Source organism: Triturus cristatus, chromosome 6, assembly GCF_964204655.1.
Source record: "Triturus cristatus chromosome 6, aTriCri1.1, whole genome shotgun sequence".
Classification (NCBI taxonomy): Eukaryota; Metazoa; Chordata; class Amphibia; order Caudata; family Salamandridae; genus Triturus; species Triturus cristatus.
In genome coordinates, this window is record NC_140589.1 from 1722375096 (window position 1) to 1722396208 (window position 21113).

The 21113-nt window shown below is 49.6% G+C and overlaps 1 protein-coding gene across 2 annotated transcripts in view; it reads right to left on the reverse strand.

Moving 5' to 3' along the window:
* EPRS1 (glutamyl-prolyl-tRNA synthetase 1) overlaps positions 1-21113 on the reverse strand; it is a 483086-nt gene that overhangs the window by 319317 nt on the left and 142656 nt on the right. The gene's annotated exons all lie outside the window — the stretch shown is intronic.

Sequence of the window (21113 nt, forward strand, 5' to 3'; positions counted from 1 at the left end):
GATGAGAGAGGGAGGAGCAGTTTCTATCGCACCTCTGAGCTCCCCCGGGACGATGGGTTTCGATCGGCCCTCCGGCCTCCCTGAGGGCTGGCTCCATGCCTGCTGGGTGTCTGGGACTCCTCCCGACCCGGCCCTGAAAGGATCAAAAGACAATAGCAGGAAATCCCGACAAGCGACCCCCAGGTGACAAGACCCCTGCCTGCACAGACTCCGGACATCAAAGAGGGGTCGACCTATAACAAGGGGTGCTCTGGGTCTGTCCGGCAGATTCGACGCTGGAACAACGAGAGCCTGCCGACGTGGTCGCGGCTCCTGGAACTTGAACCCACCTGAGCCCTGCTGAGTGACTCGCGGCTCCCTGAAGATCGTAAGACCTCCGAACTTGTACCTGAGCCCTGCTGAGTGACTCGCGGCTCCCTGAAGATCGTAAGACCTCCGAACTTGTACCTGAGCCCTGCTGAGTGACTCGCGGCTCCCTGAAGATCGTAAGACCTCCGAACTTGTACCTGAGCCCTGCTGAGTGACTCGCCGCTCCCTGAAGATCGTAAGCCCTCCGAACCTGTACCTGAGCCCGCTGAGTGACTCGCGGCTCCAACCGACTCTCACGGTCCCGCCGGACCCCGACTACAACCTCGTATCCCCCAGCTCGAGGATTGTGAGCTGTGCGCCGGATGCGTCCCTGCTTGAACCTTTACCAGAGACTGTCCCGCTACCCCCTACCCCTTCCGAGACTCTTGAGCCCGTGCTCACCCTGTACATATTTGCAGTGATAACCTACTTGATAAAGATTGTTTCTCAGAATACCCGGTGTGTTCACTCTGTGTCGGGTGGTGCCAGAAGTACGATCCTAGATACGAGATTCCTCCCCCTGGGGAGTCTCCCGCCCGTGCCCGGCTACGATACCTTGAGGGTGGGACTCAGGGTAGTCAGGACCCCTTCCAGGCTCCTCTGAGGTCGCCGTCTAACAACCAGCAAGTGTGAAGCTTGATAGTACGAGAGGACATCCGAGGATGCCAGCGCCCCACAGTAGGTGGATAGGAAACATGTGCGCAAGGCCACCCGCACCTTTACCCCCTGCCACAGGAACTGACCCAGCGCTGCGTTCACTTGCCTAAACCATCGGGGTGAGATCTGGTATGGATGATTCTGCAATTGGTAGAGGAGCCGGGGAAGCGCCACCGTCTTAAAGATTGCAGATCTGCCGTATAGGGACAGAGGCATGCGGGACCATGACTTAAGATCTTCCCGCACTGGGACCAGATTATGTTCCCACGAAACTGCCGGTGTACCTGATAGAAAAACGCCCAGGTATTTCAGCCCCCCCACCGCCAGCTGGAAATTGACCCCACGTTGACAGTCGGATAATGATCGATAGCTTCACTCATACGCTCCCTATAATCATCCTTCTGCAGGTGCCACACAGACATATGCCACCTAAACGGCTGTCGCCCTCGACCCATCTGAAGCGTAAGGGCCACTGGTGAGTGGTCCGACAGGCCCCAGGGCAGAATGTCAGCCGACACCACCCTGCTCACCATTACCCAAGGGACAAAGAGATAGTCAATTGTGGCGAACGAGTCACGTACTGCGGACAGGTAAGTGAATTCCCGACTATCCCCATGGAGGCGCCTCCAGACATCCACCCAATCAAGCCCCGTCACTAGGGAGTGCAATTTTGTGGGATGACCGCTCTCCAGTCGGCCCCCACCCCTCCATCTGTCGAGGCCCAGTTCCATGACATCATTCCAGTCCCCACCGACCACCGAGAGCGCCTCTGGCATATCCGCCCAGATGTTCATGAGCCGTTCCACCAGATTCCATTGCAGAGGAGGGGGAGTGTAGACACTACCCAATATCAGAAGATCATCCCCAACCTTGCCCCGAAGGAAGATATATCGCACCTGTGTGTCTGACCAGTGTTTTTCGTGCGTATAGGGGACCCTGCGGTGTATCAATATCGCCACCCCCCATGAAACCCTCCTAAAGCCAGAGTGAAAGTCGTGTTGGAACCCGTATCTCTGCAGACAGAGGGCCTTGGTGCCCATTAAGTGGGTTTCCTGTAACAGGAGCACGTTGGCCCCAGCCCGTTTAACTTGTTGAAGTATGGCCCCGCGGTTAATCTGGTCTAGAGACCCGCGGACATTCCAGCTAACAATGCGGAGGCTACCAGGGGTCACCCGCATCTCAAGCGATGTATTGGCCATCCGGACAAACAGTCATCACCAAGACGGGTAAGGGAACTCTTCGGTGTATGTGCGAAAATGTATGGACCCTCAGTGGACGCGCAACCGAGAAACACCCCCCACCCCATACCTCAAAAACACTGAAGTATCTGTTGCGGCCAGGCAGGAACCCAATTCCTACCAGGGGGACAGGAGTCGCTCTGGCCAATGGATCCCCAACTCACTGTCCATACCCCTCGGGCACCTCTCCGGCCAGCAACAGTCTGGCATAAGGACCAGCTCAAGTTCAAGCCTATCCGACAGTTATCCCACAGTCTGGAGCCCCACAGCACCCCGCGGACCCCAAAAATCAATCCGCTGATGTCTGTCACTCAGAGGCAGAGCCCCCCCCGAGAAGGGGCATTACATGATTGGGAGCGACGCCTGGATCACAACCTCCTGTTGCCCTTCAGCTGGCCCCGGGGGCCTCTCCGGGCCATTTTGCTAGACGATGAATCGGATTCTCTACCAGGTGGCGTATGGACTCTCACCCGCACTGTCTCATCAGTCCATTTGAAAACGTCCTCCGGGGTATCGAAGAAGTGCGTGCGGGAGCGGTATACTATCCGCAGGCGGGCAGGAAACAACAGGGCATAGGGGAGCGTAAGGTCTCTTAGGTGGGGCTTCGCCGCAAGAAACGATTGTTGCTGCTGCAGCACCTGTCGGGTGTAATCCGGGAATATAAGGATGTGTGCATTGTTGTAGGCAAGAGGTTCCTTGGCTCGGGCCTGCTTCAAGATAGCGTCACGGTCTAAGTAATTTAAGAGTTTTGCTATAACTGGCCGCGGGTGAGTCCCCGGTAGAGGCTTCTGCATGAGCGCCCTGTGGGCCCGTTCCACAACAAAGCAGCTGGAGAGAACCTCCGGGGAAAGCCAGCCCTCCTGCCACTGTGTAAGGAAACGGTCGATGTTGTCCCCCTCTGGAAATCCAACGAAGCGGAGGTTGTTACGCCGGGCTCGCCCTTCAGCATCCTCCACCCGCAGCACCAGTCCCTTCTGAACTGTCTCCATGGCAGCGACCTTCTTCAATATAGTGACATCTTCTACTCCGGAGATGCGGGTTTCAGCCTCCGTGATGAGCGACACTGCATTATGCAAGTCCTGTCTCAATAGCATGACGTCCGAGCCAACCGCACCGATTTTGACATCAAGCATATCTCTGGACTGGGTGATGGCCGCCAAGAGTCGTGTTGTCCGGCACCGCCCCCTACTGTCCCGATGTCCAAGCCACCACTCCAGCACCGGTAATGAATATGCTACTTACCAGTATGCATCTGTTCTTGGCATGTAGGGCTGCTGACATTCATATCTGTGCATAGATCGCCACCTAGTGTTGGGTCCGGATGTTTGCACGTTGTTGTCCTGGAAGAGTTTTTGAAGTATCACGAGATAGGTGACTCCTCCCCTGGACCACAGTGCGCATGGGCATCCTCTCCATCCTTAGATTGTTTTTCGCCATTGTGGCAGTGATGGAGTAGATACAGTAAGTGATGACCATGCTATACAGTAATTCTGAGAGCTGCAGCCGCAACAGGCGCCGGGGAGGAGGGTGGGCGATATGAATGTCAGCAGCCCTACATGCCAAGAACAGATGCATACTGGTAAGTAGCATATTCAGTTCGAGGCATGTGGGCTGCTGAATTCATATCTGTGCATAGAATACATAGCAGTTCCTCCATTAGCGGCGGCTACCCGTGCCGGCTGCAGCAGTCTGAAAAAGAGTTTTGAGAACAGCCTGTCCTACAGCTGCCTGCTGTTTTGAGTGTACATCTACACAGTAGTGTTTGGTAAATGTATGTATAGTGGACCATGTGGCTGCTCTACATATTTCCTGTAAAGGAATGTTTCCTAGGAAAGCCATGGACGCCCCTAACTTTCGTGTTGAGTGGGCTCGTGGGGGAATCGTTAATGTGCGTTTAGCTTTTTGATAGCAAATTTGAATACATTTAACGATCCATCTGGCTATCCCTGCTTTGGAAATGGCGTTGCCCTTGTGTTGTGGAGAAAAGGCAACGAAAAGTTGTTTTGTTTTCCTAAAGTCCTTAGTTCTGTCTAGATAGTACATGAGGGCCCTCTTCACATCTAGTGTATGGAGCATTCTCTCTGCAAAATTTTGTGGATTTTGAAAGAAAACAGGCAGTTCAATAGTTTGATTCATGTGGAACTGAGATATCACTTTGGGCATGAATTTGGGGTTGGTACGTAGTACCACCCTGTTTGCGTGAACCTGTTTGAATGGCTCTTGAATGGTTAGTGCCTGGAGTTCACCAACTCTTCTTAATGAAGTGATTGCCACTAAGAAAGCTACTTTCCAGGTGAGGAATTGAATCTCACATGAATGGAGAGGTTCAAAGGGTGGACCCATTAATCTGGTGAGGACCAGATTGAGGTTCCACACCGGTGCCGGTGGGTGTCTTGGGGGAATTACTCGTTTGAGTCCCTCCAAGAAGGCTTTGATGGCAGGCACTTTGAATAAAGAGAGGTGCTGCCTGTTTTGGAGATAGGCTGCTATCGCGGTTAAATGGATACGTATTGAGTTGTATGCCAGATTGCATTGGTATAGGTGTAGGAGGTAACAGATGATGTTCTGAATGGATGCGTCCAGCGGGTCAATGTCATTGTTGTTGCAGTAAATGACAAACTTTTTCTTGCGAAACGTTCGAGGCCGGGCCGGAAGGCGGGGCCGAAGAACCGCTAGATTGAAGGCGATCCCTCGACCTGAGCCTCATGACGACTTATTTTGTCGGCCTCTGTATCGACGGGTGGGCCTAGCTCCTCGCTGGAGCTATCTTCCTCGGCCCCAAAGGCCTCATCGTAGTCTCCTACCTCGTCGATGACTTCTTCTCTCTGAAAGATCACCTCATCGTCCTCTTCCGATTGGGAAACGTGTTCGGAAGCGGGGCTGGAGTCTACTTCTTCCACGCTCTCGGCGTCCTCGTCTTCGGTGCTAAAGATGTTGGCCGGGGCAGGCGCCGATTGCTGCGCCTCCAATCTCGCTGCCCGTCGATTCCGGAGAGTCTTCTTCGATCGGAATCGGGCACAGGCCATACATTTGGACTCATCGTGATCCGGTGAGAGACATTTGTTGCATACCGGGTGGACGTCGATGTGTGGGTATTTTGCGTGGCATAGAGAACACCTTTTGAACGGAGTCCTCGATTCCATCGTCGAGCGAAGTTCGATGTTCGGACCAAGCAGATCCGAAAAGCTGGAAGAAGGTGCTAAAGCACTAAAGAAACTATTTGATACCGAACGGGAACAGTACCGACGATAACTAAAGGCCTTTTGGCCTTAAACAGAAATTTCCTAACTTGAGCTAAGATAAGCACATCCGAACCCAATGGCGGAAAAAAACAATCTAAGGATGGAGAGGATGCCCATGCGCACTGTGGTCCAGGGGAGGAGTCACCTATCTCGTGATACTTCGAAGACTCTTCCAGGACAACAACGTGCAAACATCCGGACCCAACACTAGGCGGCGATCTATGCACAGATATGAATTCAGCAGCCCACATGCCTCGAACATTTATCAATGGGGCCCTGCTTGGTCTGGCCCCCACCGCCCTCGTCTCGCATCATGGCTGCTTACAAGGCTCTCCGCGCAGGCACCAGAGGGCAGCAGATAAAACACCCACAAACAGGCAACTGCGGTCCGATCCCACCGCCACGAGGCTCACCCCCAAGAAAGCCTTCCTCCCCCCTGCGGCCCGACACGACCGCTGAACCCCCAGCCAGCACCAGCCCCAACAAAGAAAGGGGGGGGGGGAGGCGGAGAGAGGAAAGTAGTCAGACACCCCCCACCTGCGTGCCAACCCACACTGGCCCCTCGTCAGCTCCAAGATCCAGCAGAGCCCTCGGCACCACAGAGACCCTCACTCACGTCAAGGATCCAGCAGGTACACCTCCGGCACCGCAGCAGTGTCCCAATATGGCGGCCAGCACCCACAGCAATGCCTCACATCCAAGTCCTGCAGCCGCTCACCGGCCGATGCCGCACAGGGGGGGAAGGCGCCGGGAACAAGCCTAGTACCAGGACAGGTCCCTAGCACAGCGGCGCCCCCGCCAACCAGCTCCAAGGATCCTGTCCCTGTCAAAACGGACACTCCGTTGCACCACCACACCGGGTCTCCCCCACCGAGGCCCGACACGACCACCGTAATCCCCGCTTGTACACCACACAGTTGAGCAGAGGATGGCGGGAGTGACAGCCACAACGGGGCACACACCTGACAATGCACTGGGCCCAGGTGTCACAGTGGGCTCCCCTCACACTAGAGAGCCAGCGCAGCCGCCTCCAAGACACTCAATATGGCTGCCAGCCCATCGCATCGCCCACTCCAGCCGTCTCTTACCTCCGTGGCCCGAGCTGGCCACCGAAGCACACCGCAGCCCCTCCGGTCTCCCTCCAAGCAAGGGACTCCAGGCCTCCACACGCGAGCTCCGCTCCGCCGACCCTCAGCCAAAGTCGCAGGGGGCCCACAGCCAGCCCGCCATCCACTCCACTACCAGAGCTATGCCTCAGTCCGGCCAGTGCAGGAAACTCCCTGGCTTCTCTCGGGGCACCTACCCTACAGGCCGCAGCTCCTCTCGCCGACTGCAACTCCGCTGCCGAACCTCCCACAGCATCAAAACCAGCCTGGGGGAATGCCACCGTGCTACGACTGCGGTAGAGCCTCTCAGCAACCGACACAGAGTCGGATAGGCAGGATAAATGTTCAGGATAATGCGGGGCTGGATGGAGCACGCTCAAGACACGACCGCCATCGTGGATGGCCAAGCCACGCCCCCGAATACTCCTATTTTTTATTCCAGAGCAGCAGTGGGGAAAGTAAAATGTTTCCCTAACAGAGAAAAAACTGCTGATGTGGAAAATTGTGCATGTGTTTATTGGAAAAGGAAACGGTGTCAAAAACGTCACGTATTCGATCTGTGGAGAAAACTGGTCTGACAGAGGAGTTTGGACAAGTTGAATAACTGTGTACTAAATTTCCCACGTTTTATCCAAGCTGAAATTAACATGCCCTAAGAAGGAAAATGCTACTTACCAGTATGCATCTGTTCTTGGCATGTGGAGCTGTATACTTTAACATAGATCGCCATCTGGTGTTGGGCTCGGATGTTTGCACCTTGTTTTTGTCAAAGTCTTTGTAGTCACGGGATAGGTGACTCCTCCTTATGGTGATAGTGCGCATGGGTATAGACTACATCTTCAGATTGTTTTTCGCCATAAAGGGTGATGATGGAGTTAGTAAGAGAATAGAAGAGGAGGTCTATGTGATTTATCTAAATAAGATAATACTGCAAGAAATAAAGGTGGTGGGTGGGCGTATACAACTCTACATGTCAAGAACAGATGCATACTGGTAAGTAGCATTTTCCGTTCAAGGCATATGAGCTGTAGATTGTATACTTTCGCATAGACTGTAAAGCAGTAGTTTCCCCTTTAGCGGTGGCAACCTGTATCTGTTGCAGTAGTTTGAAAAAGTGTTCTTAATACAGCCTGGCCCACAGTAGCTTACTGCTTTGCTTGCACATCTACACAATAGTGTTTAGTGAAAGTATGCGGTGTAGACCAAGATGCTGCTTTGCAGATGTCATCTAGGGGAATGTTCCCAAAGAATGCCATAGAAGCCCCTAGTTTGCGTGTGGAATGAGCTCTGGGGGGGGGGGATAGTTAATGTGCATAATGAAATAGCATATTTAGATGCATTTAACAATCCACCTTGCAATACCGGTTTTTGAAAAGGGATTGCCTTTGCGAGGTGGGGAGAAAGCTACAAAAAGTGGTTTTGCTTTTCTAAAACTTTTAGTTATTTCGCTGTAGTAGAGTATCGCTCTTTTAACGTCTAGCGCGTGGAGAGCGCGTTCGGCTACTGAGTCTAGTTGAGGGAAAAATACTGGAAGTTCAACCGACTGATTAAGGTGAAAGGCAGCTACTACTTTAGGTAGAAATTTTGGATTAGGCCTAACTATAGTGTATTTGTAAAATGGTTCTTGTATGGTTAATGCCTGGTGTTCACTCACTCTCCTAAGTGATGTGATAGCTACTAGGAAGGCTACTTTCCAAGGAACTGTAACTCACGTTTGTGTAGAGGTTCAAATGGGGGACCCATGAGTCTGGCTGGTGAGTACTATATTGAGGTTCCATACAGGAGAAGGTGGAATTATCCTTTTAAGTCCTTCCATAAAAGCTTTAATAGCAGGCACTCGAAACAATGATAATCGTTGTCTGTTTTAGAGGTAAGCAGCAATTGCAGCAAGATGTAGGCATATAGATGTATATGTTAGGTTACATTGTTGTAGATGCACAAGATAACAGATCATATTTTGGATTGAAACATCTAGTGGATCGATTTTGTTATTTGTACAATAAATGACAAATCGCTTCCACTTTGCTGCATATCATGCTCTAGTAGTAGGACGTCTAGCCTCTTTAATGACGTTCATGCAGTCTGGCAGGAGCTTGAGATAGCCATACTCTAGGACTTCAGGAGCCCGATCGCGAGATTGAGTTGATTGGGTTCTGGGTGTCTTATCTCTCCATGGTTCTGAGTGATGAATTTGGGGGGGGGGGGGGGAGGGGGGGGGGAGGTGTAGCTTTCGATGAGGCAATACTGAAAGTTCCAACAGGGTTGTGAACCATGGTTGGCGTGCCCATGTTGGAGCAACTAGGATCATTGTGAGGGAGTGTTGTTTGAGCTTCCGAACCAGTTAGAGAATGAGCGGGAGAGGTGAAAAGCGTATGCAAATCTACCCGACTAGTTCAACCATAGCGCATTGCCTTTGGACAATGAGTGTGGATATCTGGAGGCGAAGCATGGGCATTTTGGTGTGTGGCGAACAGATCTATGTCTGGATGACCCCACATTAGAAAGAATGGAAGAACTTGAGGATGAAGTTCCCATTCGTGGATCTGCTGTGTTTGACAACTGAGCAGATCCGCAATCCGAATGTGTACTCCTGGTAGATGTTCTGCGAGGAGGTAAATGTTTTGAGGAATGGCCCATCTCCATATGCTTTGCGCTAGTTGTGAAAGCTGAAGTGTCCCTCCCTGCTTTTGTATGTAGTACATTGCTGTCATGTTGCCTGTACGGATTAAGACAGCTTTGCCTTTTAGCAAGAGTTGGGAAAACTAGTAACTGGATTGGATTGTTCTGTGTGTATTGTGTACACAGTGTGTGTATGTGTGACTTGGCTTTTATGAGCTAGTCGTCGAGATAAGGAAACACGTGAATGTATTGTCTGTGCAAATGAGCTGCGACTACTGCGAGACATTTTGTGAAGACTCGGGGTGCTGTAGTCACTCCTAATGGGAGGACTTTGAATTGATAGTGCTGTCCGTCCACTACAAACCGTAGTTATTTTCAGTGAGCGGGGTGAATGGGAATATGAAAGTAGGCGTCCTTGAGGTTTAGAGTGGCAAGGAAATCGCCCTGTTGGAGCAGTGGGAGAACCTGTTGGAAAGTGATCATGTGAAAGTGGTCCGACTATATGCAGAGATTTAATGGTCAGAGATCCAGTATAGACCTGAGAGTACCGTCCTTCTTTGGGATTAGAAAGTAAAGGGAGAAAACCCCTCTTCCTTGATGAGGTAAGGGGACCGGTTCTATTGTGTGTTTTTATGACAAGGAGAGAACCTCTTGTTTAAACAGTGTCAGATGTTCTGTGGACATTGAACGTTGTTTGGGGAGTATGAATGGGGGAGTTGAAGTGAGTTCCAGGCAGTAACCATACTGGATAATTTGTCTTACCCACTTGTCTGTGGTGATGGAATTTCAGACGGGTAGGAACTGTGATAGTCTTTCCCCGACTGGAGTGGAATGATCGGGGGGGGGGGGGGGGTGGAGGGAAGTCACTGTTTTGTAGTAGGAGAGGTGCGGGTGTCATTACCGAGGTCTCTACCTTTGTTGTTTTTGCCTCTATAGCCTCCTCTGAAATAGCCTCTGCTAGGGGAGGTTTGAGTAGGGTTTTTGTAGGAGGATGAGGTGTTGTCCGTCCCAATAGTTTTAGAGGCGCCCCTTTAAAAGGAGCAACGAAAAGAACCTCAAGAGGTTGTTGCCTGCAGGGCTCCCATGGACTTAGCAGTTTGAGTCCTTCTTTTTCACCAAGGATGTGTCTACAGTGGGTCCAAATAAGTATTCTTGATCAAAAGGTGGATTAAGAAGTGGACTGCACATCCCGTTTACACCCAGATTTGCGTACCCATGCGTGTCTGCGTAGTAAATCGCTTGTGTTAACCACACAAGATGTTGTGTCGGCTGCATCAAGAGCACACTTTATAGAAGTGTTTGTAATTAATTTTCCCTCTTGTATGAGGTCATTGGCTTTGGTCTTATACTGATCGGGAAGATGCTGTATGAGCTTTTCAAGCTTATTGTAATGAGCTTTATCATACCTGGCCAGCAAAGCTTGGGTGTTGGCAATGCGCCAGTGATTGTTGCTTTTGAGGCAATGTGTTTGCCAGATGCATCTAGTAATTTAGACTCCTTATTTGGAGGTGGGGCATCCCCTGATGATTGGGAATTTGCTTGTTTACGTGCATTTGACACAACCGAGGATTCTAAAGGGAGCGGTGCTTTAATGTAAGCTGGATCGTTGGGAGCTTGCTTATATTTTTCTCAATCCTGGGGTTCAGAACTTTAGCTCTGACGGGATCTTTAAAAATGTCATGTGCATGTTAGATGATACCTTTTAAGATAGGTAGAATGCTTGTTGATTTTTGTGACTGTGTGAAAGCTTCTAACAAAACATCTTCCTACTGTGGGCCAGAGTGTAATTCCACCCCATGATATTGTGCAGCTCTATTTATGAGCTGTGCAAAACCTAATGTTGTTGTCTCGGAAGGATGGCCTAGATGGGTAGGAGTCTGGATATGGGAGATCTGGGACATCTAGTCGATTATGGTAATCCTTCCAAGGATCAGGTGGTGGGAGGGTAGTGTCATCATCATTATCCTCATGTGGGTTGTTATCCCCACCCCCAAGGTGATCATCATCATCATCATCATCATCTTGTGGTGTAGTTGAATATGGAGGCATTGGAGAGTGTACTGGAGAAAGTGGTGTTGTGAGGATATTTGGAGGAGAGAAGGGTCTGGCTGGAGAGGTTGCCATGTCTCTCTTTAAGGGTACCTTGAGGTCTTCTGGGGAGTCCAAAGGTCTCTTAAGATAGAATTGTCTTGATATGACCAGTTTTAGGGTCAATGTGAAGAGTTTTTTGTTTAGGATCCACTGGATCTGGTTGAAAAAGGTCTTTTAATTCAGAATCTTGGTTCGGTACCGATGATTTTGGTTGTGGTTCCGAAGCTTTAGGAGGGGCTTTAGTGTCATTTTGCTTTGGAAGAACTGTGGAGTCCGAGGACTTTTTCAGCTCCAAGGATTTATGGTCTTTTTTCGTCTGAGGATTTTTTTGGTTCCGAAGATTTGCTGTCCATTTTCGGCTCCGAGGGTTTATCCTGCTGGTGTTTCGGTGCCGAATGTTTAGGTTTCGGTACCGGGGATGGTAGTTCGGTACCGATGCGTGGTTGGCTCGGTCACGAGCCGCCTGAAGGCTTGTCTTTGGACTTCGGTGGGGCATCATAAGCTTTGTCACAGTGTCAACCTGAGACAGAAGGCGAAGGTGTTACTGGAGCCTTATGTTTTTGAGAGGAGGCAGGGGTGTCGATGTCGCTACTCACAGTTCGCTGACCTGGAGTAATCGTCTGCTCTTCGGCCTCTGATTCTTCGGCTCAGAGAAGATGATGTCTTCATTGTCCGGTTCTTGTTCCTCGGGAGCATCGGGGCCTGCATCGAAGATGTCGTCCGGCACCGTGGTAGTGGATCGAGTCATTACGTGACGTCGAGCCCGGCGATCACATATGGTTTCCTTCGATCGAAATGAAGCACAGGCCGGGCAATCTTTGTCCTCGTGTTCTGGATAGAGGCAAAGGTTACAGACCTCGTGGAGATCAGTGTGTGGGAATTTGGCACCACAGAACGGGCATTTTTTGAATGGCAAGGATAGGCCCAAAAGACCGCTTTGATTACCGAAATCGAAGGTGAGATTTATGGATCCGCGTCGAGGAGCAAGATCGGAAACAATATCATCGAGCGGTGAAAGACTGCATGTCGAAGGGGAATCAAATACGATACCGACCCGGAGTGCAGCCGTTTACATCCGAACCCGATGGCGGAAAAAAATAATCTGAAGATGGAGTCGATGCCCATTCTCCATGCGCAAAATCACCATGAGGAGGAGTCACCTATCGCGTGACTACAAAGACTTCTTCGACAAAAACAAGGTGCAAACATCTGAGCCCAACACCAGATGGCGATCTATGCTAAAGTATACAATCTACAGCTCATATGCCTCGAACATTAGGTTATGTGCATTTGAAGGGTGATATAAATAAACACAAGGTGAACCCGACAGAATGAATGCTCTCCTGGCAGTTAAATTGTCTTGATTTAAATTAGTCTAGTAGAATGGAACCGTCCTATGACGGAAAAGCACTGGGTCTTCATGGACTAAACAGTCGCGGGCTCACATTTGGAGGGAGGCCTGGCTTCCACGAGCTCACAGATCCTGGGGCCTCTACTCATTGCCGGTCATGAACACAAAAGTCAAAGTCTAGGACAAGATGGGGCAATCCGCGGGTTACTCGTCTTTCCCTTCGCAGATGACCCCACTATTCGCCAATCCGGAATTCCCACCACGGTCATCGCCTCAGGTAGCTAAACGCTGGTTGGCCGATGGGTGTAAAAGGATGGGTTGTCTCTTTGAGTACACTCTCCTCATTCCTTTCGACAAGCTCAAATCACAGGTCTCATTGTCGGAGCAAGACAGGTTCACGCACACTCAACTCACCCACTGGGTACTTGGCCCCTATTTTTTTTTTTTGGTTTAAATCGGTTTTTATTGAGTTTACATATTCATGAAATGCAACATGTTTTTGAGAGCCATCTATACACTGGATCACCTGCCGATGTTTGAAACACTCCTGTTGCGTGAAGGTTAAGCATTTCATGCATACATATGGTATCCTTTGTTCAGGAGCAGGTTTGACTCTAATGTTCAGTTCACTTCACAAATGGTAGAGGTTACAGTTCAATAATAGCATGGTTCCATGAGTCCGCTGTATAAAGTCCTTTCAGATCATTCAGTATGGGCTTCTGAACAGATGTTATGTATAACGAACAATCAAAACCAACAACCACAACATTGACCGGTATTAACGTGAATATCTCCCACATTAACAACCCCCCCCCCGGCCCGGTTCCCCCACCTTCTCACTGCGTATCGTCAACCTGACAATTGCCCCCATTCATTGGCCTCGGCTATGCCCACCCTTAGTGTCAAGTCTTATATGTGCATACATAGAACATTACAGTTGTCCACTGACGGGGCACACGGCACCCACTACGGGTTCGTATCCCTCCCCCTCTGGCTGTCCTCCAGGATCCACCTCCTCTGTTTGCTGTAAGGTGTGAAGCAGTCCCTCCCACTGGGTTGCTATGTGCTCCTTCCGCAGTCCCAGTGTTTCTTCTGACTGAATGACAATCCCCTCTGCTTTGGCCCATGCGGAGAGTGAGTGCCTCCACGCTCGTGTGCGAGGCGGTTCCTGTGCCTTCCACCACTTGGTTAGTAACCGCTTGGCAACCACTAGTCCTAGGTCAAGGAACCAGGATGTTACTTTTGTGGCCGGAGTTCTACGAAAGTGGTGTAGTAAGTAAACGGTCCATTCAAAGGGCATGTCGCGGACAGTGCATGTGCGTAATACTGGGTACTTGGCCCATATGTACACCACAACACAGGTATGCCCATGACCCCTTTTGAGAATTGGTTGTACCTAAAATCAGGCAACAAGAAACTCATTTCTAAAATTGATCGCTTTCTAACGAAAACGCCACACACACACACACACACACACACAAGACGCCTGGTCAACGACAGTGGGATGCGGAACTTGGACGCAACCTCTCCGATAAACGAGTGGGGAGACATTCTATAGGGCCCACCACACAACATTTAACACGGCGGCACACTGAAACAGACTATAAATGTACCTCTTATTATTATTATACCCCAACACATATGCAAAAGTGGAATGCACTCTGATGGTCATGCTGGAGAGGATGTGGAAACCCCGGGTCACTATACACCTACTGTGGAATTGCCCCAAGCTTACGAGATTCTGGGAGTAAATGTTAGACTACATAGACGATGCCTTCCAGACCGAGCTCCCACGCTTCCCGGTGTACATACTCCAGGGACTTCCAAACTCTCTCACTTACCCACTCCGCTACATCGGGGGCGTCAGATAGCCATGGCCCTTAATGCCGCCCATAGGAGCCTCTTGGCAAACTGGGACTCAGTGTTGTTTTCCCGTAGCATGATGGTTTCCCTAGCTTCCACACATATCCAGCCGGGTATTTTCGGAAGGAGAGAGGGTAGGGTTTCTTGTTTAATTCGGTTAGTCACTTTCTGCTAATTTGTTTTCATTCATTTGAGCAAAGACGATGTCTCTACTGCACCCAGCAAATCGATGGCATGACAGTTAATATTCCCCACTGAGTGCATTTAATAGCCATAGCCAGTTTCACCCTTAGAAGTATCCCCTTATGACCTAATCTGGGTTGTAGGCGACATGCTGTGTAACTTTCCTCACCCAGAGGTCTCCCAGGTAACGCTTCAAGGACAGTTCGATACTATGCATTAGATTTCTGCAGCCGGCCCAGATGGGGTTGTAGGCGTTTTGCTGTGTATATTACTTGCTCTATGCTATATTAATAGGCTTTCCTGTTTTCAGTTTCTATTTTTGGTAAATTCTGGTGGTGTTTTTTCAGTGTTTTCCAGTGATTTCCATACCTTAAAAAAACAGTGCTTTTCAGTGGTTACTCATTTTCGCGCCAAAAAAATCAACTGAAACAGTGTTTTACCGGTGTTTATGTGACGCTTCGCTCTTATTATTGCTTTTTCCATTTTCTTCAGAAATTGTATACTGCTCTACATTTCAGAAGTTAATACAGTCATGAAGTACTTTCCATTGACCTTTGATTCTGCAGCACAGATTTAACAAGCATTTGCAATGCAATAGGTCTCATTTATGCGAGTTTAAGCTATTTAAGCTATTGGCATTGTAAATGACAAAGCCTTTTATTTATGTTTTAAAAACGAAAACAAAAATAAAAGGCATTGTTATTTGCAATGTCAACAGCTCAAACTCGCGTAAATGCGAGACCTATTGCATTGCAAATGCTTGTTTTAAATGAAACCGTGAATTGGTCACTCAGTGTTTGTCAATAAATATACATAGAGAATTTTTTTTAATGCTAAGATGAAATTGCAGTGTGGCCGAAGGGGCATATGCAAGTCAAAAAAATGGGGTTAAGAAAATGACTTCCTCTAGCAAAACAAAATAATAAGTATTTGGGCCTTTGTTATTGCACTTGATTTTTTTTGCGTAGGCGAGACCTAACAAGACTTCAGTGCACTGATATAATCTGATGTACTAAAGTGAAACAGTTCTGAAATACACTTTACTTTTGAAGAGACCATTTTTACACTTTTGCTGCAAGATGGCTGTAAAAATGTGGATGTTCCTAAAGTTGAGCGGTGCTAATTCCTTTCTTAAACTTCAAATAACCTCCAAAAAATGCTTACCTATCTAATCAACATCTTTTTAATGTTAGAGCTGAATCTAATAAAAAGCAGCCCAGCGCAGCTGTAGACCAGGGCCCCGCATGTAAAAGGTAGGAGGGCCACATGCAGTCCTCGGGCCGTGCTTTGAGTATCACTAGCCTAGGATCACACAATGTGGTCAACTGGGGGGAAGCAGGCATGGACCCCAGGTTTTATGGTTCCACATTGGGCAATTCAATTCAGCAATTAGATTTACATGCTTTGCTTCCCCTACACCCACCTTACAGCCCCACTGCCCCAGCCTACCCCCCCCTGCAGGCATCAGTGCGGCCCTCTGGTACACCAGAGAGCAAAGCTGTGTGCCCTCCGAAAAGATATGGGTTGAGGAGCAATGTAACGTTTGCATTTTGTGACTGCCGGAAAGAGTGGAAAACTTCGCTGGAAAGAAGGATTTAGCTCATGTGTTTTTCCTGTAAGTGATTCACTATCAAAAGTTGGGCTTTGCGAAGACTTTTCCCCCGGAATAACAGTTTTACAAAATTATTCCTGAACTTTAAACTTTTAACCGTTGCAAGTTTCCCCAGTGTGCGAATAGCACAGAATTTTTCAACATGAAAGCCGAAGGTTGAAATACTGGTGTAGTGTGTGCATGGTGCACAGATCTGTAAACTGCAGACTAAACAGGATACATGTTGGCCTAGTGTGCACGGTGTGGAGAGCGATGGAACCTGCGAGCCACAGGTTGAAATACTGTCCCAGGGTGCCATGTTGCACAAATCTGTGTAACCCTCACACCAAAGGGTGAAATGCTGGCCTAGTGTGTATGGTGCACAGATCTGTAATCCTCACACCATTCTAGCCCAGTGTGCATGTTGGAGATCAGTTCGATCCACAGGCCAAAGACTGGGCTGCTTGCCTGGTGAGCATGTTGAATAGACACCCCCCCCCACCCACCCATGGAACAGACGTTTGAAATGGCGACCAGGCTCGATAAAATGCAACCCAAGGGACAACCACAAAGTTGAGTTGAGGTCGGAGTAATTTAAGGCCAATAAGAGATAGTTGTGTGCTCGTAAAATGATCTCCTAGTCTTATCTAAAATCAGTGTGCGCCTCACCCAGCCACCCCCACCCCCTCTAACCAATCCTACAGGGCTCTGATGGGGACTTAAACTGAATAATAGCCTGCTTAGATGGGTGATTATGCAGTCGAGCGCCCACTGAGCTCTACAATAGACCTAACAAATGTGCCCCCCCCCCCTCATAAAAACCTGCTCTGTGGAAGCACATACTCGCTTCAGTAGAAAAGGGGGCCCTCCCAGCCAGCAGGCGTCCTCATCCTATTGGCTACTGCCAAAACACAAGACAGCTGAAGGTGTCATCACCTGTCAGGAGTTTCAGCCAAGACCTGCGGACTGGCCCCCCAAAACCAGGGAGATCTTGAAAGGAAGAGTGTAGTGAAGAGCGAGAGCAGCACCCAGCCCCCCTCCTCCCCACTAGCACCGAGCGCTATCCAAGGGCCACTAGCCCCAAAACTGAAGACAGTGCTTGGAATCCCACACAGTAGTTCAGGCCTGGTCAGACCGCAGGGTGTGCAAAAGAAATACAGCTGCTCGCCCATTTAGTCAGCCACCCATCCATGGCACGTGGGTCCGGTACTGCGGCTGAGTTGCCAAGGTGGTCAAAGCTAGATTGGGGGATGGGGGGGGGGAGGGTGAACAGTAAAGAGGCGTCCTCGGACAGCACCCCTTCATACCCTAAGCCACGGCTTCGAGGAGCATTAATTTAGCCACCACTTTACCACGATTGCAAGGTACATGCACTTGAAAGCATCTCCAACGTCATCATACGTATTTTTTGTGGATATATAGCTCAGTGGGTGGTTGCTTTTGTCGCAGAGAACCCTTTTGGGATAGCAGTTCATGAGGCAATCTGTAAAAGAGGTAATTGGTGGGGGCACCAAAAACATTATCGCGACAGGCATTACCAGCGCTAAAGCCGGCCTTGCTTGTAGCTGGGAGCGTTATCTGCGCTATCAGCACTTAATCTGCTGGTGAAAGTTCTAACTAAGCAGTGGCTTTTGGCTTTTGCAAGCAGGCGTGAAGATCACAAGAATTAATTTCACAGCACACACTTTCTAAGTCACCTTCAGGCGAAAAAAACATGAGAACCCTCGGTGTACTGGTGCTGCAACTACTGCAGAGGTCTGTGGGCGATTTGAAAGTCCAATATTTCACTCAACATATCATCTTTTTAAAAGTGAATTCGTTTGTCATAACACGTTTTCTGAGCGCCGAGAAACAAGGCACTTGGTAGAGTGCGCTATATAAATGTTGTTGCTTTGACCAAGGTATAATACGCGCTTTATGCAACTTTAAAGTGAGTGACACCCCATGAAATGCGTGGCAAATGTTTGCCACCACCCACTCATTATGGGTCTCTATAGCTTAACTTGACAATAAGTTTCATTTCAAACGCCTCCAACAATATCTAGGCACTGCTCTTATTATTTCCCCACTGAATAACGCGCTTTTATATTGCACTTCATACAGTGTCTACTCAACTTAAATAATAGTTGTAAGCAATGAATAATGTTTTTACGTAGCGCTTCGTAGCATTTGTAAGAGGTAACACTAACAGATGCTATCCCGCTTAATGATTACAACGCACCAATCTGAGACGAACGAAAGCCTGCGTTGCCCTTGGCTGGAGTAGAACCTGTGACTGGCAGATGAGACCACCGTCTAACTCACTGAGCCATCCTGCCGCCACTATAACAGAGCGAGCACTGTGCAGAGACGGAATGGCAAAACACAAGCGAGAGAGAGAGCGCGCGTCAGGAGAGAGAGGTTATAAAGCTGCAGGCGAGGAAAAAGCTGAGCCAGAGGAGACGAGTGAGAGACCAGATATGACTAGCCCGCGAGTGGTGCAAGAAACGTAAGCATGCCGCCTCTTTCCCCGGTGCCCACCCCCGTCGCCCACTCCTTTGTTAACAACAGCAAAGCCTTGTTAAGTAAATGGTCTTTTTAAAGACCTGTGAAGTACTCGGGTGCGGCCGGCCACAGTAAGGCAGCAGAGCACAACAGCTCCTCTCCCCCCATGTGAGCCAGGCAGGGGGCCTGGTGTTGCCCTTGGGCCATTCAAACCATAGCTCCCCGTGTGCCTGACCGGCCCAGATGCACTGTTTTCCCCTGACACCTCCGCGCCAGGCACCACAGTTTATAATGCTTTGGCTCCATCAAGTGGCCAAGTGGTGTAACAGCAACGAAAATCAGTGACACTCGGTTTAAACAGAGTCCGCTGATTTTCGTCCGGTAGTGTACTGTCGGTCAGATTCGGTTAAAACCGAATTCCGGACAGCCTATATATTAATAAAAAGATGTAATCCCTGTGTGAAAGCGTCTACCCGCTTTCACACAGGGAAGCTGCTTCTCGACCTGTGTTTCATCAGAAGAGCACAGGACAGAGGATGAGCCATCATTGGCAGTGTTTAATGAGAATAAAAGAAGAAGGCAAGGGATGCTAAACAACAAAGGAAAGGACAAGTGAGTCAAAAGGTAAGGGAGACGGGGAAAAGTGACGGCTGGAGAAAGAATTAATTGGTAAGTACATAGCTCAGTATGCCCATATCAGTAGCTGCCTCATAGCGCGCTGCTCGCTCCCATTTTGTTTCTGGATATTTGGAGGGAGTGTAGGAAGCTGGCTCTGTATATAATAGCGCCACCAGGTGGTAATACCTTGCACAGAGTCCAGGGATTCCCCAAAAAGTGTACAGGCCTCATTGTAACACTCAAAGTGCTCCATTAGCGGTTATGTGGGCGATCAGCCTTATGCCGAACACAGAGGAGTGTAAGACATTTATAGCACAACAGTGATCAATGATGGACACACGGCTCAAGGAGATACAGACCAATGTAAGAAAAATTTACTTTGTATTTTAAGATCAAGGTCTTCATAATAAGGTAAGTACATTTTTTAATAAAAAATAAATTTCACTTTGAAAAATCGACACTTAGAAACCTTTCAATGTCATCGTACGGATAAAACAGGTAAGTGCTGCACTTACAGAGTATTCGGAGCCAAAAGTCAGCAAGGGCCAGGGGTCAGGTAAGGACCAAAATTGCACCATCAGTAGCACAGAGGCAGTCGGGTGCAGAGGTCAAAATTGGAGCTCGGCCCAATGCTTTCCAATGGAGATAGGGGGGTGCCTGTAGCCACACTGCTTGCAGGTAAGTGGATCGGTTGCAGGGGCCAAGCTTTGGGGGTTAGGTTACGCACAGGGGCCACAAAGCAGCACCAAACATACACCACCAGCAGCACTGGGGCGGTCGGGTGCAGGGTGCAATTTTCATATAAGAGGCTGCAGGCATGGCACCGGTGATTGCAGGAGGAAGACCAATGACCGCAGAGTTAAGTAGAGATGCAGGGGGTCATACGGCCACCGTCTATTCATCTCACCAAATCCCAGGGGCTTCGGGTGCATGGGTGCCTTTGGACGTTGGAGTCTTCTTACCTGGGCCGATCGGCCAGGGGGAGCTTCTGAAATCACACTTCAGGCACCGTTGTGGAGGATGGAGAGGTCAGCTAATGCTGGACACAAGGTCAGGACTGCTGGGTAGAGGCTCGGGCCGTGGGCATCGGGTATAGAGTGGGCATGAGACACATATCCGCCGGGATCTGGAGTCCTTGGAGTAGGTTTCTTCAGGACAGGCCCGCTGTCCACAGGAGATTGGAGTTTTTTTGTTTTTTTCCCGAAAGCAGCAGTCCTCCCAGGTGTTTCAGAGGTTGCTGGTGGCAAGACAGGTCGCAGGTTCGCAGAAGCTGGAGACTGGCCCGTAGGGTTGAGGCCTAGGCAGAGGTCTTGGGGAGCCACCTAAATGCTACATTTAGGAGGCATTTTAGGGGAGTAGCAGTTAGGGTCAATGGGCACCGCACCTGAGGTGAATACATCCTCTATTATGCCATTCGCCTGGAGGAGGGGGGCTAGACCTAGCCCTAAATGGAGGGGGTCGCTTCATCCTCAAGATGGCGGGGACTGAAAAGTGTGCTTCACCTCGCTTCCCCCCCACCTGAAGGGTGGGGTTGGCAGAGGTGGGCACACCACCTATTCTTTTGAATTCTTCCCCTCCAAAGTGGGGGCGAGTAAACAAGGGGCTGCAATCTGCTTCAAGCAGCAGAGGCTGGGGTCGCATTACAAAGGTGGCAGGCCTTTGAACCTTCCCTTTTCGAGAACTGGCCTATCCTGGGGGAGGAGGTGCGACATCTCTGCCCAG